The sequence below is a fragment of the Bos grunniens genome, chromosome 11, assembly GCF_055505025.1.
Source record: "Bos grunniens cultivar Pamir isolate PY7600 chromosome 11, Bosgru_T2T1.0, whole genome shotgun sequence".
In the NCBI taxonomy this organism is placed as follows: Eukaryota; Metazoa; Chordata; class Mammalia; order Artiodactyla; family Bovidae; genus Bos; species Bos grunniens.
This window is the reverse complement of record NC_141175.1, coordinates 35,943,733-35,963,084: the sequence shown is the minus strand read 5'-3', so window position 1 is coordinate 35,963,084 and position 19,352 is coordinate 35,943,733. Positions and strand designations below refer to the sequence as shown.

General features: G+C 39.7%; 2 protein-coding genes across 4 annotated transcripts in view; one reads left to right on the top strand and one right to left on the bottom strand.

The window, feature by feature from the left end:
• The window catches only part of RBKS (ribokinase), a 101,195-nt gene that overhangs the window by 4,590 nt on the left and 77,253 nt on the right, over positions 1-19,352 (top strand). The window lies entirely within an intron of this gene.
• Positions 1-19,352, bottom strand: part of BABAM2 (BRISC and BRCA1 A complex member 2) — a 478,104-nt gene that overhangs the window by 432,720 nt on the left and 26,032 nt on the right. Inside the window, exon 2 of one of the 2 annotated variants that reach the window (XM_086326104.1) lies at positions 8,162-8,278. The gene's annotated coding sequence lies outside the window, so the exon portion shown is untranslated. Of the gene's footprint in view, positions 1-8,161; positions 8,284-19,352 lie in introns of those variants that run through there. The other variant, XM_086326097.1, reaches the window with a different exon arrangement.

Below are 19,352 nucleotides of genomic sequence, written 5' to 3'. Positions count from 1 at the left end.
TTTATCTTTCCATTATATCATTGTACCACTAGCTCTGGCACATATTTATTGCCCTTTTCATCTACAGTTCATTTAAGGGCTTATAGTCTGTGCATTCATTAAGTGTTTACTTTATAAGTTGGCAAGGAATAGCAACTAAAGATTTATTATTTTCAGGTCTAAAGATAGGATCTCCATTACTGTTTCTTAGTTTCTGTCTAAGCTTAACTATAACCAACCTGGACACCAATGCCTGTACTGTAGAATCACTTTAGAAATGAAACTACTTCAGTAACTAAGCCCTCCTGGATAGTATCCAAGTCTAACTCACTTTATATATTACATTACTGGGTGCCAGACACTGCTAATGCAATCAATGAGCAGCTTTTTTCATTTCTAATTTCAGTCCACTATGAATAGTAAGCTCTGTGTGCTAATAATTTTTAAAAATCATTAGCTCGTCCAACATGGCAAACAATGAACATTATTTACTACCCACCTGTATTTATTTAATTATTCTCTTCCTTCTTGAACAATCATCTCTGAAGTTCCAAATGGCAAAGATAAGAGAAATCAAGTCTGTTCTTGTGGAAAATTAAGTTAGAGCTCCACCAAAGACAGATTCCCATGAAAACCCAATAACGGATGAATTTTTTTAGACACTTGTTAATCATGCTTTCACTAGTCTTTATTTCTTATGACATGTATCACCCGTTTTTTAAAATTATTCACTCAGCAAATATTTATTGGTTTTATACCGTGTGCCTCTGCACTTCCCTAAAGGCAGAGGATACAGCAATGAAAAACACAGCCAAAGGTCCCTGCCACTTGGAGCTTACATTCTAGTGGCAGAAACAAACAATATCAGTAGAAATAAGTAAAATTCACAGCCTGTTACAGAACTGCTAAGGAGGAAAATAAAGCATGAAACAGGGGTGGAAATAGTAATTTTAGATCGTTAGCCACAGAAAGCCTCAGCAAGAAAGTGATTTGAGTAAAGACCTACCGAAAGAAAGGAAGCAAGCCATACAGATCACCAGAAGAAGAGCACAGGCAAAGGCCCAGAGGCAGGAGCGCACCTCGTAGGATCAGTGAACTACCAGGAGTCCAGTGTGAAGAAGAAAACAAGGGAGAGGAGGAGATAATTGATGGTTAAAGGCCAGTGGGTCCTACCCTGGATGAAACGAAAAGCCACTGGAGGGTTTGAGCAGGCAAGTGACATGATGTGACCCATAAGAACAGAAACAGGGAGACCAGTTAAGAGTCAATTAATAGTCCAGGCTAGAAACGATGGTAGTTTGAACAGTGCAAGTGGGGAGAAGTGAGCATCTTCTGATTGTATTTTAAAGGTAGAGCTGACAGGATTTGCAGAGGAATACGAGACAGGTCAAGGATTACCCCCAGTTCTATGCCCTCTGCAAGTGGAAGGGGAAATTGACATGTGCTGAGATGGTGATAGAGCAAATTGCACAGAGAGAGGGCAGTATTAACAGCTCAGGCTGGATGTGTGAGACTTGAGGTGCCTGTCAGACATCCAGCTGAAGTGGTCAAGAAGACAGATATATGAGTTTGGAGTTCAGAGGAAAGATTGAGCTGGAGATATAAATTTGAGAGTCATCAGTGTATAGATGGTATTTAAAGCCATGAGACAAGATGACATCACCCAGGTCTGTGCTCCTGGGGCACTCCAACATTGAGAGGATCTGTTTTACATAATTTATCTCCTGTCTCCCAGTCTATCTGTACCCCTAAAACTTGCTTGGAGACAAGTTTAATACAAACCCATGTTTACATTTCCATGGCAATAGACTATGATGTCAACTAAAACCCTATGTTATCCTTTTACATGCTCCAATTAAAAGTGATGGCTGGAGAGATAAGGCTCATGTTCAACCAAGCATCTAAATTTAATCCTTGGCAAGTCAGGAAATGATTGCTTAATTCTCAAAAGATTTTAATTGGATGGTGGCAGAAGTGAATTTAGAAGCTTTTTAGATCCAAAGTGGATGAAATCCTGGACCTCGATTACCAAAAAAAAAAAAAAAAAGGCAAAATTTTATATTGTACGTAGAAAGGTTATATGTGTTTGGCGAATTATAGTACCTTCTAACCTGCCTTCCACAAAACCTTCTTGTATTTAGAACAGAAAGATCTCCCTAGCAGTCACATTTTCAGGAAAGTAAAAGCCAAAGTAATGTTGGTCCAAGAAGTATCGTGCATTCCCAATATAAGAAGAATATCATATCATCATTATTCTTTCTGCTCCTTAAATTGGCCTTGAAAGTTGCTTATCAGTTACAAATCAATATTTCAATTAAAATTTCATTGAACATGTTTCTGTCAATTGAATTCTCTAAATTCAAAAGCAATCATGCATGGGAAATTTGCAAATTTTGGTCCCTTCAAAGAAAATACATGTTAAAAGGTAAATTGCATGTGACAAAGAAAGAGCACCTATTGCTTGGTATTATTATACTTTGGGATTTCCCTGGTAGCTCAGTTGGTAAAGAATCCACCTGCAATGCAGGAGACCCTGGTTTGATTTCTGGGTCAGGAAGATCCCCTGGAGAAGGGACAAGCTACCCACCTCAGTATTCTTGGACTTCCCTTGTGGCTCAGCTGGTAAAGAATCCACCTGCAATGCAGGAGACCTGGATTCGATCCCTGGGTTGCGAAGATTCCCCTGGAGAAGGGAAAGGCTACCCACTCCAGTATTCTGGCCAAGAGAATTCCATGGACTGTATAGTCCATGAGGCTGCAAAGAGTCGGACACAACTAAGCAACTTTCACTTAGCGATCTATTCCTTGGCCAGCTCTTCATGCCCTAGTGTCTGCATGGTGAGGAGAGCACAGTGAGGTGGGCTTTGTGATGAATGTGCTCCAGTATTTTGATTACTTATGTTTAATATTGAAATGCTGAGACTGCTAAGTGCTGGGGATACTGCAATTGGTGTAACATGGCCATAGTGTAACAGGTTCCTGAAGAACTTAGAGACCAAAGAAGTTGGCAGACACAGAGGCAGATCATTGTAGTATGATGGGCTCAGTACCTGCAGGTTCTGTGGGAGCACAGAGGAATGTTCCTGGATAAGATGCCTCCCCACCCAAGTCTTGAAAAGGGAGGACATCCTGGCCAGTTGGGATGGTCACACAGGAATGAAGTCATGGCTGTGGGTATGCATGGGTGTGCCAGGGACAGCAACCACTGGGTCTGTTCACTGTACACTGAGCATCAGATAAAAGGTGTCAATTAAAGGCCCCATCAGCCATGCTAAGGTGCTTGGGTCTTACTTTGTAGGCTCGGAGAGCCAGTGAAGGATTCAAACTATAGAAATGACAAGGTCAGGTTTGCATTTCACTTAGCTTACTCAGTGCCAAAGGCAGATGTAAAAAAAGGCAATGTTTGGAAGCCATCAAAGATCTTGTCCCTGAAGACAAGAGACACCCAAGGGAAAGCAGTGGTCTTCACAAGAGTTGATAGGGGCCTTAACTAAGACAGTAGTGAGAAGTAAAGAAGAGGAAAAAAGTTAAATACTTGGGGAGTAAAAGACTTCAAAACATCTGTTAAGTAAAATGGGCATGAGTCAAGCTTCTTCTTTATGAGCAAACCCTGTTAGCTTTCCCACACTGACAAGACCTGGAAAGTGGAGTTCTTAGAAAGAATCGCACTTTGTGGAACGAAAGAATTCTAGGTTTCATGCTTTTTAGCAGGGAAAAGGATTCTACTCCTGAAAAAATCAAAGTAAGTGTTATCAAGTAACTATAAGGCAGTCAAATCCCTCCTGGCAGGGAGTAGGGGGGCAGGGGGTGGGAGTGAGTGAATCCTAAATTTGGCTTTGAGATTTAAGAAAAAACACTGATAGGCTTTTATAATTATAATGGAGAAATTAATGACAAAGTTGGCTCAGGAAATTCACAACTGCTTATTGGAGATAATGAAACTAAGATAGTAAATACACCAATACTTTTAAAAACACAGAAACTATACAAACTCAACTACCCATGTAACAGAGATATTTGTAATGTAGCAAAAGTGTGGTTTGGAAACTTAAATACCATGAAACTAGAGACTTTGAGTCAGTTCTTTTTTGTCTGCTACCCTGTTCATTTTAATTATTGGAAACAAGACTTGGGAAGACTTAAGTGATCTGGCCCCAACCTATAAAGGTTGGAGCCAGGATTAAAATTTACGTATTTGAAAGTGAAAAGTGAAAGTGAAGTCGCTCAGTCATGTCCAACCCTTTGCGATCCCATGGACTGCAGCCTACCAGGCTCCTCCGTCCATGAGATTCTCCAGGAAAGAGTACTGGAGTGGGTTGCCATTGCCTTCTCCATGACTCTCAGATACTAACACATTATCGTGAAGGTTAGAGTAGCATTTCAGCAGTTGGACATATATTTGCAAGAGATAAGGAGGAATTCAAAATCCTACTAGGGAACAGTTTCCTTGCAAGGAAGAAAAAGCAAATAATGCAATTACCTGTATCAAAGGGCTTAATATTGTCCTTTAGAGGTTTTTTTTTCTTCAGATTTTTTTAAATTATGGTAAAATACACTAGACATAAAATTATTTTAACCACTTTTAAGTACACAGTTCAGTGGTATCAAGTACATTCAACCATCATCACCATCCATCTCCAGAACTTATTTTCTTAAGTTATAGAAAAATCACAATATTTTATTTCCTCTGGCCTACACCAGTCTTTGCCACCCTAGCTGCAGCAGGGAAAATTTAAAAATAGACCCACCCTACCTGGTCGATTTCCTCCAGCTAGACAGAGTCCCCCTTGGGTTTTTTTGGATTACTTTCTGATAATTTTAATATGCATCAGGGTTGAGAACCACTAACTCAAAAAGCCCATAATTAAAAACTGTTCATCTTCCCAAACCTAAACTTTGTACTCATTTAAATAATAACTCCACCGCCCCTCCCCCCCCAGCCCCTGGCAACCACCATTCTACTTTTCTTTATGAATTCACCTTTTCTATGTACCTCATGAATAAGTGGAATCATACAGTATTTGTCGTTTTGTGACTGACTTATTTCACTTAGCATGACATCTTTAAGGTTTATCTGTGTTTTAGCATGTATCAGAATTTCCTTCCTTTGTAAGGCTGAATAATATTCCAGTGTGTGTAGACACCGCGTTTTGTTTATCCATTCATCCATCGATGGACACTGCGTTGCTTCCAGTTTTGCTACTGTAAATATTACTACTATGAAATATGGCTGTACAAATATCTGTTCCAAGTCCTTTGTTTTCAGTTCTTTTGGGTATGTACCTGGAAGTGCTGGATCACATGGTAATTCTGTTTAATTTTTTGAGGAACCATATTATTTTCTATAGCAATTGTACACTTCCTCTCCTATCTTGCATTTCTTTTTAAACTGCCCACTTTTCATCTTACCTGTTTAAGCCTCCTTTTTCTATTCCAGTTTATAAAATCTGGGTAAGATTTTTTTCTTTTGTCTCTTATTTTTAGCTGCTGCCTAATTCATTTCAGTTCAGTTCAGTCATTCAGTCATGTCTGACTCTTTGTGACCCCATGAGCTGCAGCACACCAGGCCTCTCTGTCCATCACCAACTCCCGGAACCTACCCAAACTCATGTCCATCGAGTCGGTGATGCCATCCAACCATCTCATCCTCTGTCATCCCCTTCTCCTCCTGCCCTCAATCTTTCCCAGCATCAGGATCTTTTCAAATGAGTCAGCTCTTCGCATCAGGCGGCCAAAGTATTGGAGTTTCAGCTTCAACGTCAGTCCTTCCAATGAACAACCAGGGTTGATCTCCTTTAGGATGGACTAGCTGGATCTCCTGCAGTCCAAGGGACTCTCAAGAGTCTTCCCTGACACCACAGTTCAAAAGCATCAATTCTTCGGCACTCAGAAGCTTTCTTTATAGTCCAACTCTCACATCCATACATGACCACTGGAAAAACCATCACCTTGACTAGATGGACCTTTGTTGACAAAGTAATGTCTCTGCTTTTTAATATGCTGTCTAGGTTGGTCATAACTTTCCTTCCAAGGAGTAAGCGTCTTTTAATTTCATGGCTGCAATCACCATCTGCAGTGATTTTGGAGCCCCCCTAAAATAAAGTCAGCTACTGTTTCCACTGTTTCCCCATCTATTTGCCATGAAGTGATGGGACTGAATGCTATGATCTTAGTTTTCCGAATGTTGAGCTTTAAGCCAACTTTTTCACTCTCCTCTTTCACTTTCATCAAGAGGCTCTTTAGTTCTTCTTCACTTTCTGCCATAAGGGTGGTGTCATCTGCATATCTGAGGTTATTGATATTTCTCCCAGCAATCTTGATTCCAGCTTGTGCTTCATCCAGCCCAGCGTTTCTCATGATGTACTCTGCGTATAAGTTAAATAAGTAGGGTGACAATATGCAGCCTCGATGTACTCCTTTTCCTATTTGGAACCAGTCTGTTGTTCCATGTCCAGTTCTAACTGGTGCTTCCTGACCTGCATACAGGTTTCTCAGGAGGCAGGTCCTGCCTGGTAATCCCTCTTTTGTGTCCTCTTATGCGATTATGTATCTCCCTTGTGCATGCATACATGTTACAAGTCTATGCTTGGTGGGGGAGGGGATGTCTGTGCAGAAGAGGAGCTCAGTAAACCTCACACCTTCTCCACTAGCCGCACACTCAGCAACAGCATGGTTTCACCACTGTATTACTTGAAGATACAATGTCCTAAATTTGTATCTGTTAGTTGATCTATTTGCTTTGATAAACTTCTTTGAACTCTTATCTTTTGGACTTGTTTCCTTTCCCTTAGGAAAATTCCTAGATGTAGAATCTCTAGATCAAGGGAAATAATATTTTTGTAATATATTGCCAATTTGCTTTCATAAAAAGTGTTCTGAAATACACTCCCACCAGCAATGTGAGAAACACCTATTTCCTAGAAAACTAACCAACACACTGCTGGTATGAAAGGTGATAAATGTTCTCTTGTTTTACTACTAGTGAGATTGAGTTTCTTCTCAGATGTTTGTTGGTTTGTACTTCTTCTTTCGAGAATTGGCCGTCCATATGTCTTTTGTCCATTATTCTGTTGCCCTCCCTTTGAGATTTTAAATGAGAGTGTTCAGAGGGGAAAAAAAAAAATTGTGAGGAGTCTAATATGAAAGAGAGTTCTTTCTCTAGCAGAGGAACAGAGTAAAAGTGAAAGTAGAGCTAGAAAATTGACTCCAGCTAGCATAAGACACTGTGGAAATGAAGAAGAAAAAGGTCTCAACACTGGCTGCCCTTAGAATCAATTAAACTAGACTTCCAGGGATAGGGCCCAGTTATCAAAAATTTTTTAAATAAATTGCTCCCATAGATTTTTTTTTAAGGTGATCAATAAAGATAGAGAAGTATTTAATAACTAATCACCTTTACAATTATCTTTGTGACCCCATGGATTGTAGCCCACCAGCTTCCATGGGGATTCTCCAGGGAAGAATACTTGAGTGGGTTGCCATTTCCTTCTCCAGGGGATCTTCCTGACCCAGGGATCGAACCTAGGTCTCCTGCATTGCAGGTGGATGCTTTACTGTCTGAGCTACTAGGGAAGCCCAGTTATCTTAACTTCTTTTTTTTTTTTTGCAGAGAGAAAAAATATGTTTTTATTTTTTAATTGGAAGATAATTGCTTTACAATGTTGTGTTGGTTTCTGCTATACAATAACGTGAATCAGCCATAATTATATATATGTCCCCTCCCTCTTGAGCCTCCCTTCTCCCTCCCATCCTACCACCATAGATTTTTATATGCCACCAGGGTAGAGAATAGTGATTAATCAATAAAACCAGGAACTGTGAAGTCATGTGAATGTGGAAAAACACACTCAATTCTTTGGAGAAATTACCCTTTGAGAGAATGGGAGTAGGGTTATTCCTGACCCTGGGGAGTCATCCTTGGCACAGATGAGCACATCAGTTTTTAAGTGACACCATACCTGGTTATGGGAAATCTCATGGACAGAGGAGCCTGGCGTGCTGCAGTCCATGGGGTCGCAAAGGGTCAGACATGACTTAACAACTAAATAACAGCAAATACCTGGTTATACAGTCTCTCAGCTGTGATAATACAGAGTGTTAACTCCTGACACATTGTGTCACAGAACAGTGACACAATGGATATCAGTTCTTGAATTACATGAGTTCTGCTAAGGATAGTTACCTCGTAGTTAAGTGGCTGGATCTTCCTCCATTTTGAGAGTAAGCTTACAGTGTTAGCACTTGACTGTAAGCTCGGTGACAACAGGGTGTGGATGTCCCCAGAACCTCAAGACAGAGCCTGGAATATAATAACATAATTAATGTGTGCTGACAGTTGAACTAAGTATCCCAAACAGGTCTGAGATGATTCCAATGTATTTCTTCCATAGTTACATGCAGTTGCTCAGTCATGTCCACCTCTTTTGTGACCCCGTGGACTGTGGCCCGCCAACTCCTCAGTCCATGAGATTTCCCAGGCAAGAATACTACTAAGTCAAAGTCTGCCTCATTGGATATAATTTTAATCTCATGTTAGTATTCTCTACATGGTGATGAGTTAACCCTTTTCGTTGTAGGATAAGGTCATACAACAAAGGTCACAGGGGAGGATTTCTTTGAATTGTGCAAAGTTCTTATGACAACTGATTATCTTCTTAAAATCTTCATGTGAGCACTTTAAATGTCTCCATCTATCTTTACTTTCTTCACAATTTTTGTAATACTAGCTTGACTTGGGGCATTTCTTGTATATCTGCAGAAGGCAGGCAGGTATAAATGATCTTTGTATGTATATGGTCAATTTGCTTTCTAAACAAAATTTGGGAGTTTTGTTTGGGGTTTGGATTTTTGGGGGCTTGGAGGTGTTTTGTTTTGTTTTTAGTTTGTTTCCCAAATATATCACATTTTAGATACTGGCTTTTCCTCTGTGGCCAAAATTTTTTTTCTAATGCAACTCTTCCGTAATGTTGCAGAAAGTAACTTGTGCAGCAGTTTTTAAGAACCTTTTACATATTATATTTTACATCTGGATTTTTACCACTAGTTTAAAATGCTATATAATCCATAGACTGTGATAGCAATAATATTAATTTTTTTCTAAGTTAGAAATCTTCATTTTTCAAGTGAGAAATAACATATCTAAATTGTCAGTTACCTGTTTGCAAATAAGTACACTTGCCTCTTGAATACTGCAGGAGTTAAGCGCCCCCCCCCCCCCGCAATATCTATGGTTCCACATCCGTGGACTCAACCAACCACAGGTCATGAGGCACGACAGTGTGTATTTAGTGAAAAAAAATCTGACTATAAGTGGACCCACACAGTTCAAGCTAGTTGTTCGAGGGTCAGCTGTACTCTGCCAAAACTCTTAAACTCAACTCTAAAGTCCTTCAGGCGTCCGAAGATTATAAGCAGTTCTTCAGTACAGGTATAACATCATTTTATTGTGCTTCACAGATATGTTTTTCACAAACAGAAATTTTATATCAACCTTGTGTGGAGAAAGTCTGTCAATGCTATTTTTTCAACAGCATTTGCACATTTCATGTCTCTGTGTCACATTTTCGTAACTCTTGCACTATTTCAAACTTTTTCATTATGATTGTATTTGTTACTGTGATCTGTGATCAGGGATCTTTGATGTTACTATTGTAATTGTTTTGAGCTGCTGAATCACGTCCATATAAGCCTTCAAACTTGATAAATATTTTGTGTGTTCTGACTGCTCCACTGACCGGCCATTCTCCCGTCTCTCTCCCTCTCCTCACACCTCCCTGTTTCCTGAGACAACCAACAATATTTAAATTAGGCCAATTAATAACCCTATAGTGGCCTCCCAAGTGTTCAGGTGAAAGGGTCGCACATCTCTCTGTCATATTTCAGGCTCCAGTCAAAAGCTGGAAATGATTAAGCAGAGTGAGGAAGGCATGTCTAAAGCAGAGAGAGGTTGAAAGATGGTCCTCTTGTGTCAAAAAGTTACCCAAGTTTTGACTGCCAAGGAAGAGGTCTTGAAGGAAATTAAAAGTTCACTCTTGTGAACACATAAAATAATAAGAAAGCAAAACAGTTTTATTGCTGATATGGAGAAAATGTTAGTGGTCTGGATGGAAGATCAAACCAGTTACAATATTCCCTTACACCATAGCCTAATCCAGAGCAAGGCCCTAATCTTTTCAATCCTATGAAGGCTCAGAGAAGTGAGAAAGCTGCAGAAGGAACATTTGAAGCCAGCAGAGAGGTTGGTTCATGATGTTTAAAGAAAGAAGCAATCTCCATAACATCAAAGTGCAAGGTGAAGCTGCAAGTGCTGATTAGAAGCTGCAGCAGGTTATCCAGAAGATCTAGCTAAGATCATAAGAAGGTGGCTACACTAAGCATAAGATTGTCAGTGCAGACAAAAGAGCTGCATGTTAAAAGATACCATCTAGCACTTGCATAGCTAGAGAGAAGTCAATGCCTGGCTTCAAAGGACAGGCTGACTTTCTTATTAGGGGCTAATGCATCTGGCCACTCAAAGTGGAAGCTAGTGCTCATGTACTGTTCTGAAAATCCTAGGTGTTTTTAAGAATTAGGCTAAATCCACTCTGCCTGTGCTCTGTAAATGGAACAACAAAGCCTGGATGACAGGACGTCTGTTTACAACATCTATTTAAGCTCACTATTGAGACCTACTGCTCAGGGGAAAAAAAAAATCCTTTCAAAATATTAGTGTTCATTGACAGTGTACCTGGTCACCCAAGAGCTCTGATGAAGATATACACTGAGATTACCATTGTTTACAATGAGATTAATGTTTCGAGATGCCTTCTAACACAGCATCCATTCTGCAGCCCATGAATCAAGGAGTAATCTCAACTTTTACATCTTATTATTTAAGTAATACATTCCATGAGGCTAAACCTGCCAGAGTGACTCCTCTGATAAATTTGGGCGAAGTTAATAGAAAATCTGGAAAGGATTCACCATTCTAGATGCTGTTAAGAACATTTGTGATTCATAGAAAGAGGTCAAAATATTAACATTAACAGGAGTTTGGAAAAAGTTGATTCCAACCCTAATGAATGACTTTGAGGGTTTAAGACTTCAATGGAGGAAGTAACTGCAGATGTGGTAGAAATAGCAAGAGAACTAGAATTAGAAATGGAGCCTGAAATATGACTGAATTGCTGCAATCTCATGACAAAATTTGAACAGATGAGGAGCTGTTGCTTGTGGATGAGCAAAGAAAGTGGTTTCATGAGATGGAATCTACTCCTGGTAAAGATGCTATGAAGACTGTTTAAACAATAACAAGGGGGTTAGAATATTACATAAACTTAGCTGGTAAAGTAGCAGCAGTGTTTGAAAGGATTGACTCATTTTGAAAGAAGTTCTGCTGAGGGCAAAATGCTATCAGACAGCACTGCACACTGTAAAGAGAAACCGTTCATGAAAGGAAGAGTCAATTGATGTGGCAAACTTTATTGTTGTCCTAGTTTAAGAAATTGCCACAGCTATCTCACCCTGATCAGTCAGCAGCCATCAACATCGAGACAGGACAGTCCACCAGCTAAAAGATTATGACTCGCTGAAGGCTCTGATGATAGTTAGCATTTTTTAGCAATGAAGTATTTTTAACTAAGGTAGGTATATTGTTTTTTTTAGATGTAATGCTATTGCACGTTAATAGACTACAGTATAATATAAAAGTAACTTACATGCACTGGGAAATAAAAAATTCATCTGACTCACTTTATTGTAATATTTGTTTTATTGTGCTGGTTGGGATCTGAATCAGAAATATCTCTGAGGTATGCTTGTAACTTTTTGTTGTTGTTATAACTTAGTTTTTATTACTTCCTAAATATCATTGGATTTCTTCTTTGATCCATCAACTTAATTCCTTCTGAACTCTAAGGAAAAGAACACCATTATTTGGTTTTCCCACCTTACCATCTTGGTTCAGCTTGCAAAATTCCAATGTTCTTCAAAAGTACAGCTACCAAAAATTATGTGAGAAATTATAAAAACACGAAATGTAAATAATTCCAAGGGACATTAAATACATTTGTACATAATATCTTATATGGGTTTTGGAGTCAGACCAACCTTGGTTTGAATTCTAGCTCTTCTGTCTTTTACTGGGTGAACTTGGGTATGTTTTTTAATCTAATTCTCATTCTTCTTATCTGTGAAATGGAAATGAAAATAATAACCTTGTCTTGGGGTTATTGTTAGGATTAAGTGACTTAGCAGTCCTAAGATGCTTAGTGCACTGCTTGTCTTACAAACACTCAAAGAATGGTGTCTGAGGACTTCCCTGGTAGTCCAGTGGCTAAGACTCCATGCTGCCAATTCAGGAGGCCCAGTTCCATCCCCGGTCAGGGAACAAAGATCCCACATGCTGCAATTAAGATCAAAGACCCTGCATGCCACAACTAAGACCTGGCACAGCCAAATAAATAAATATATTTTTAAAAGAAGAAGAAATGGTATCTGGCACTATCGATGTACGTATATTTTAATGGCTGTTTATTGGACACTTGGTGTTTATGTGCAAAGTCTTAGGCCATGGTGATGCAGAAGCAGATGGGATACAGTCTATGAGAGATAACATGCATAGACTGCTAGACAGGAGAGGCAGGGCAGCTAACCCACACAGTTACATTCAGACTTCCAGAGGGAGTAATAACTGAGTTGAATTTTAAAGGACGCGTATAGACTGGCTCCAAAAAGAAGCAGGGGAAAGAAATTTCCAATCATAGGGAATAGCGTATGCAAAGAGATTCAACATACAAGTTAAATTTTAAGCATGAACATTTATCGGGACTTCTCTGCTGGTCCAGTGGTTAAGAATCTGCCCTGCAATGCAGGGGATGCAGGTTCGATCCCTGGTTAGTTAGGGAACTAGGGTTCCACGTGCCATGAAGCAACTAAGCCCGCACACCACAACTACTAAGCCCACGTCTCACAACTAGAGAGTGTGCACCACAGCGGAAAGATCCCTCATGACGCAGTGAAGATCCTGCAGCCGAATGAAAAATTATCTATTATGACATTGTGTGGAGGCCACTGTTCTCCTGTGTAATATCACTTGGTGCCACAGTCAAAGGGAGTAGAGGAATGCAATGAACTACAAGTCTTTTTGAATACAGAGCTTGCTGTTTTCTATGTTCATAAAAATGTTAAATATATGTTATAGCTACTGAATGTCCAGTATTATAGTCAAAATTGAGGAAAAATATCTAAAATATATAAAGAAGTCACACAATTCAATAGCATATATATATATATAAACACACAACTAAAAAATGGGCAGAAGTTCTGAATAGACATTTTTCCAAAGACCTGTAGATGATCCACAGGTACATGAAAAGATGCTCAGTCACTAATGATGATCACTAATCATGAAGAAAATCAAAAGCACAAATCAAAAGCACAATGTATTATCTCACACCTGTTAGAGTGGCCATTATCAAAAGACAAGAAATAAGCATTGGAGAAAAGGGAACCATTGTGCACTGTTGGTGGGAATGTAAATTGGTGCAGCCACTCTGAAAAACAGAATGGAGGTTCCTCAAAAAATGAAAAATAGAACTAACAACCTAAGGGCCCACTGATGCATGAACAGTTAAAGAAAATGTGGTTATACATATATACAATGGGATATTATTCAGCCATAAGAAAAAAATTAAAATTTGCAACAATATAAATAGATATCACTTATACGTGGGATCTTTAAAAAAATTTTTTTTAATTTAAAAACTAAGCTCATAGATACAAAGAATTGACTATTGGTTGCCAGAGGTGGGGTTCAGGGGTGGGCAAAATGGGTCTGGGCTCAAAAGGAACAAACTGCCCCTTATAAAAAAGTTGTAAGGATGTAGTGTAACAGGGTGACTATAGGAAATAATACTATATTGCTAAGAGAGTAGTTTTTTTAAGTTTTCATTTTAAAAAATTGAAAGTTGATTGTGAAACAAAGTAGTATTGAGTGGTTTAAAGACCACAGCAGTGGATTTCTAAGTCCGGAATTATAATTTAGGCTCATCCCCCTAACAGCTGGACTTCCCAGGTGGCACTAGTGGTAAAGAACCCACCTGCCAATGCAGACTCATAGGAGACGGTAAACAATGGTGGCTTAGCCGTAAAGAATCTGCCTTCAATGCAGGAGCCCCAGCAGACATGGGTTCAGTCCTTGGGTTGGGAAGATGCCCTGGAGAAGGAAATGGCAACCCCCTCCAGTATTCTTGCCCGGAGAATCCCATGGACAGAGGAGCCTGGAGAGCTACAGTCCACAGGGTTGCAAAGAGTCAGACACGAATGAAGTGACTTAGCATACACACCAGCAGACAGCAAGAAATTACAATGGTGGTGACAGAAGTCATTTTGAAATTTAAAATGTACTGTAATTAACTGGCAAAATAGAAAGTAAAATATTGGTTTTATAGTTATTTGTCACTATCATACTTTGCTTGCCTTCTTCAAAGAATTAAAACATTTTCATTGGGAACTTTGATAAATGCTTTGGCTTCAATAGTTCTTTCCTCATCCTACATACCTTTCTGCTATCCTATCTTGTCCAGTCCCCCCTCACTGATCTCTCATATAGACATGTATGTACTTCTCCTGCCCTCTCCTCTTGCACCTTGTAGTTCCAAAATTAGCTCATTCTGCACCTACCTATCCAAGCTTTTCTTCTTTCTCCAGGACTTTCTCAGCTGGGAGTAAGGAGCTACGTATGTATGTGTGTTTGTATGTGTGCTCAGTTGCATTAGTAGTGTCCAACTCTTTGCGGCTCTGGACTGTAGCCCACCAGGCTCCTCTGTCCAAGGGATTCTCCAGGCAATAATACTGGAGTGGGTTGCCATCCCCTCCTCCAGGGGATCTTCCCGACCCAGGGATCAAGCCTGCATCTCTTACGTCTCTGGCATTTGCAGGCGCAAGCCATATATATGTGTTGTGTGTATATATATACATATATATATATATACACACATATATGAATAGGAATAGTTGACATTAGCTGGTACTTTAAAGTTTTTAATACTTTGACCTATGTGCCTCTCCTGGTGCCTTCTGTACTCGGTCCTCTATTGGAAGAGGACTCAGTATACATTGGAAGAACTATCTAAGCACCTTTTAAGGTAAAGACCATTCATTCAAAAATATTTACTTCTGGCCATATTAGAATAACTAATACTAGACTTATCTTACCACTATAAACCACTAGAAAATGGGACAGAACCTATGAAGCAACTGTTTCTGATACTGGACAAACAGGAGTATTATCCAGAAGACTAAGGAAACAAATAGGGTGAGCCCTGGAAGCACGTTACCAACCATGGCACAAAGAGGAGGAGTTCAAGGAAAGCATGGTGGCATTTTCTCATGAGCTGAGAAAACTGAGTTTATAATTTAGGAAGACTACAGTGGCTAGAATTTATGGCAACACATACTGGGAAGGAGGAAATTAACCAGAGAAAGGTCCATAAATCTGCATAGGAGTCCCTTTGATTTTATTACTAAATGCTCAATGGACATACATAGAAACTCCACAAAACTGGGGACTTCCTTGGTGGTCCAATGGCTAAGACACTGTGCTCCCAATGCAGGGAGCACAGGTTGGATCCCCAATCAGGGAACTAGATCCCACACATCCCAACTAAGGATGCTGTGTGCCACAACTAAAACCTGGCACAGCCAAATAAATGTTTTAAAAAAAAGAAATGCCACAAAACTGGGCTCCTACTGGACAGCTGCAAACTGAACATGTCCCAGAGATTATACAGGAATGGGAGGTGTTGAGTTCTGCCCAGCCAGAGACATTGTTGAACTCCTGGAGCATTCAGTAGAGACCCAATAAGGACCATTTATTGGATTTAGTAAAAGAGATCAATTTGTCCTGAAGTAAAAGCTACTCTTGCCAAAGCCTTTGACTGTGTGGATCACAATAAACTGTGGAAAATTCTGAAAGAGATGGGAATACCAGACCACCTGATCTGCCTCTTGAGAAATTTGTATGCAGGTCAGGAAGCAACAGTTAGAACTGGACATGGAACAACAGACTGGTTCCAAATAGGAAAAGGAGTATGTCAAGGCTGTATATTGTCACCCTGTTTATTTAACTTATATGCAGAGTACATCATGAGAAACGCTGGACTGGAAGAAACACAAGCTGGAATCAAGATTGCCGGGAAAAATATCAATAGCCTTAGATATGCAGATGACGCCACCCTTATGGCAGAAAGTGAAGAGGAACTAAAAAGCCTCTTGATGAAAGTGAAAGTGGAAAGTGAAAAAGTTGGCTTAAAGCTCAACATTCAGAAAACGAAGATCATGGCATCTGGTCCCATCACTTCATGAGAAATAGATGGGGAAACAGTGTCAGACTTTATTTTTCTGGGCTCCAAAATCACTACAGATGGTGACTGCAGCCATGAAATTAAAAGACGCTTACTCCTTGGAAGGAAAGTTATGACCAACCTAGATAGCATATTCAAAAGCAGAGACATTACTTTGCCAACAAAGGTTCGTCTAGTCAAGGCTATGGTTTTTCCTGTGGTCATGTATGGATGTGAGAGTTGGACTGTGAAGAAGGCTGAGGGCCGAAGAATTGATGCTTCTGAACTGTGGTGTTGGAGAAGACTCTTGAGAGTCCCTTGGACTGCAAGGAGGTCCAACCAGTCCATTCTGAAGGAGATCAGCCCTGGGATTTCTTTGGAAGGAATGATGCTAAAGCTGAAACTCCAGTACTTTGGCCACCTCATGCGAAGAGTTGACTCATTGGAAAAGACTCTGATGCTGGGAGGGATTGGGGGCAGGAGGAGAAGGGGACGACAGAGGATGAGATGGCTGGATGGCATCACTGACTCCATGGACGTGAGTCTTGGTGAACTCCGGGAGTTGGTGATGGACAGGGAGGCCTGGCGTGCTTCAATTCATGGGGTTGCAAAGAGTCGGACATGACTGAGCAACTGATCTGATCTGATCTGATACTCTGTGTAACAACTCTTAAAAACAATCCTCAAAGGAACAAACAGACTCACAACTTAGCTGCCTGCCAAAACAAAGTTCAACCCTTTGGAAAAATACAACAAAATTAAGATACTCATTGATACAATAGTTGCAATGTTCATCATTCAGGCAAAAGTCACTGGACATGCAAAGGATCAAGAAAATGTTATGCATAACCAAGAAATAAAAGTCAAAACCAACACAGAAACAACAAGGATAATGGAATTAGCAGAAAGGGATTTTAAAAGAGCCCTTATAAATATGCTCAGTGATTTAAAGAGGACCATGAATATAGTGAGGAGAAAAGTGGAAGATGTATAAAGGAAGCAAATGGAGGTTTAAGAAATGAAAGATGCAATATCTGAAATGAAAAATTCACTGGAGGGGTTTATCAGCAGAGTAGACATTACGGAAGAAAGGATCACTGTGCTCGAAGACAGAATAGAGATTACCTAAACTGAAACATAGAGGGAAAAAAATGACTGAGCAAAATGCACAAGCTTCTGTGATGTGAGACAAGCAGTGTATCATGTATGTAAATGGAATCTAAGAAGAAAAACATAGTGGGAGAGGCACAAAAAATATTTAAAGAAATAATGACTGAATTTTTTTCACATGTTATAAAAATTATAAACACACAGATCTAATAATTTCAATGAACCCCAAGAAGAATAAACAATATAAACCATAGCAAAGGACACTGTGTAATCAAATTCCTACAAACCAATTATAAACAGAAACTCCTAAAAGTATCCAGAGGGAAAAATACACATTACATAAGGGGAACAAAAATTGATTGCAGACTTCTTGTGGGAAACAATACAAACCAGAAAAAAAAGAAATCTTTCAAGTACTGGGAAAATAAACTGTCAACATAAAATCTATATCCTTCAAATACGATGGGAAAATAAAGACAAAAACAACAGCCAAGAGAATTTCTTCCTAGAAACCTGCGCTACAGTAAATACTGAAGGAAGTTCTTCAGGGGAAACTAAAATAATACTGAATGGAAATTCAGATGCACTCAAAGGCATGAAAAGCCCCAAAAGTGGTAAATCTTTGGGTAAATGCAAAGAGTTATTTTCTTCATTTCTTAATTTCTTTAAAAGGCAGTTGACAACTTAAAAATAACACAATATTGTAAGGTTTATATCATGTCGAAGTAAAATGTATGCCAAGAATAGCACAAAGGTTAAGAAGGGGAAATGGAAGAATACTACTGTAAATTACATTTATAAGTAAAGTAGTTTAGTAACATTGGGAAATAAACCAAGTTAAACTGCATATTGTAAATCCTAGATCAGTCACTTTTTTAAAAATAGAAAGAGAGAGTCAATAACACATCACTGTTACTCCCTCAATCGTGTCCGACTCTTTGCGACTCCATGAACTGTAGCCCACCATGCTCCTCTGTCCATGGAATTCTCCAGGCAAGAATACTGGAGTGGGTTGCCATTTCCTTCTCTAGCGAGTCTTCCCAGCGCAGGGACTGAACTCAGGTCTTCTGTGTCTCCTGCGTTGGCACGTGGATTCTTTACCACTGAGCCACCAGGGAAGTATAGTGAAGAAGAAATAGAGTACAATTAATCCTGAAGAAACTACGGCAAGAGGACAGAAGTGAGTGCTGTAATGTTGGGCAGTGGTGTTGCTATGAAGAAAATTGTTGGGAAGCAGTTCTCCATAAATGTTTTCACGTTGCTGTGCGATCAGGACTTTCTGAGAAAGTCTGTTGGCACTTGGATTAAAGACTGTTTTTGAATGCCAAACAAAGCCTAAAAGTCAGAGACCTCTGGAGAGATTTAGACTTTTCCTTGGATACATTTATTTACATTCTTGGGGTTATAAAGCTAGAGATCTCCCCCTCCTTTCCCCTAAGAGGATTGGTTCACAATGCAGAGCAAAGGTCAGTAGGTCATGTTCTTCCCCATCCCTCCCTCCCACCCTCGCTCTCTGCCCATCCCACCCTAGAGGGCAGGAGGAGCAGCAGCTGTGGCGGTTGTCCTGCATCAGCTCCCAAAACTCACTATTTAAAGGTTTTTCTCATCACCTCACCCCACGGGGGATTGGTACACAGAGAACTAACACAATTATGAGTAATTAAAAGCCTGGATCTGGTTCAAAAACTTAGTGCTTCTTGTCAAAATGAATGAATGAATACTTCACAAAAATTCAGTTAGATACAGGTATCTCACCTGTAAGGTGGTCTGGGAAGGCCCCTCCGAGGAGGTAACATTTGAGCAGAGTAGTGAATGAAATGCCATGGAAGACCATAACACGGAAGAAGACCATAACATGCTAAAGCTTTACTGGCTCTTCCAATGACTAGCATGCTTTTTCACACATAAGCAAAATTTAAATAAATAAGGGTCAAGTATATG